This window comes from Seriola lalandi, unplaced genomic scaffold (genome assembly GCF_002814215.2).
Source record: "Seriola lalandi dorsalis isolate HSWRI2012SDOR001 ecotype SW California unplaced genomic scaffold, Sedor1 jcf7180002054963, whole genome shotgun sequence".
NCBI lineage: Eukaryota > Metazoa > Chordata > Actinopteri > Carangiformes > Carangidae > Seriola > Seriola lalandi.
The window spans coordinates 817,092-819,291 of NW_019525514.1; positions in this window are offsets into that span (position 1 = coordinate 817,092).

Here is a 2,200-nt window from a genome sequence, read left to right on the forward strand (position 1 = left end):
ACACCAACAGCTTTATGACAAACTCTTACCACTGAGTCCTCGATTCAATTCAAAGACCTGGATGTTGGTCTGAGGCATCAACCTGGGGCCGGCCAGCACTGCCTCTCTGATGCCACATGATCCTGGAGACTGAATGACCAGCGAGTCCTCACGGTCCCTCTGGACCACGTGGCCACCGGGTGAAGACGCAGAGCCGGTTGCAAACGGCCTCCACCAGGCGGCTAACACTGGCCCAGTTTGCGGGGCCCGGTTTCAATCCAAGAAGACAGCTGAAAGATAATCAGAGAGCAGTGTGTGTGAATATAGATCTGATATTCATTAGAGGAAACAGTGATATCTGAAGTGAATCTCACCTCTGGAGACTCTCCTTCCCAGGACAGGAGGTGTTCTTCCCCGTCGCTGCCTCTCCTGGTCTCTGGGAGGGAAGAACTCGCTCTTCCTCCTGCTCTGTCTGGCAGGTGAAGATGCAGAGAGAATCCAGGTAAGAGACGTCCAGGGTGACGTGGAGATCCTGGATGAGGAGGAGGACGTATCCTCTGCCCCATGTGTCCTCCTCCAACAATGGAGCCTCCACTCCTCCCAGGAGATCCTCTGGATCACCTTGGCAACAGTCAGGCCGAGCATCCAGTGCTTCCCCTCCAGCGAGGACCGCTATGCCTTAATGTGACAACAGGCTCCTCCGGGGGTCCACCTCCAAGATGTGGCGTCATGAATCCGGCCGCCATCCTGGAAAGCCAACACACAAACATTGGTAACCCAGGCAACTGTTTCAGAACCAGCACCAGCAGCTTCTTTGTCACCTGGAGAGAGAGAGAGACAAAAAGGTTTCAAATGTTAATATTTGTGTGTGAATTTAGTGCACACACACACACACACACACACACACACAGCAGTGGTGTAAAAGCAGCTGTAAGAACATGTACTGAATTACACCTCATCCTAGAGAAACTCCCTGGTGGGAAAGAAAACTAGAGATGGCTGTTGGACCAATCAGTTAGACATACAGTGCATTTAGAAAGTACTCACTTTTTTACATTGTATTATTTTGAATAATTTTATAAATTGTTAAATTCAATCATCAATGAACAATGCCAGCAAGATAGCTGCTAATGCTAGTAAGCTAGCCCCCACCCCCCCTGTGTTGTTTGTCCCTGTTTGACCAATAAAGATTTATAAAAAATAAAAAAAATGCTAATGCTAACTAAAACGGCGGCTAGCTCACGCCCGTCCCAGAAAACTCAGTGAGCAACATTCCCAGTGTGAGACACTGACAAGTACAAAGTTTGATCCTTGTCACTTCAGTGTCACTGTGGGAACTTTTCACCAGAGTTTTACAGTTTTCTTCTGTATCACGACACAGATGTTGACAAATCCATTTCTTCTTTGGCAGTGTCTTTGTTAAACCTCAACACTGATCATTTGTTCAGTTTTGATTCAGACTTTCAACAAATACAAATCTCTTTGACACAAGTGCAATTGTTTCACATATGCAAACTTGAATTTCTCCTGCAGATTAATTTTACAGGTTTGCAAAGGTTGATTTACAAACTACAAACACTGGAATTATTTGTGAACATCACTTTACAAGCTCAAAATCATTTTGACCCTAATTTGAGCCTGGACACACAGTTACAGCCAACAACAGGTTTTTAAAAACATCTGCTAACTAATACACATCTCTCAGCATAAAGCAGGCTGTTACACCTCACCTGGTTGTGGTTTAACTGGTAGTTTACTATTTGTAGAGCTTCAGATATCTGTGATCATCTAATCAGAGTGCTGTTCTTTTGTCTTTTCCTCTAAACTCTACAATATGATATTAATATGATTTCTCTCTATTATAATGTTTTTTTCCATCCAGCCAAGGTCTGGATCTTTGGGGACACCTACAACCTCTTGCAGCGATGATGGAGGCCCTGCACCACCTCCACCTGAAGTGTCCACACATGAAGATCTTCTCTTCCCAAACATAAACACAGTGTCTTATATGATAATATAGTATTTTTTAATGTAACACTTGTGGCCATAACATTGTTCAGTCTGATCAGCTGTGCTCTTCCTGGTTCCCTTCACCCTCACTGTCGTATTACACTCTCTGCCCCGTGTCAGACATACAGTCACATGACTTTTGGACTCCACTGCAGCTGTAACAAACTGTCAATAGTTTCAAACATTAGATTCATATTTCATAGTCCTCAGC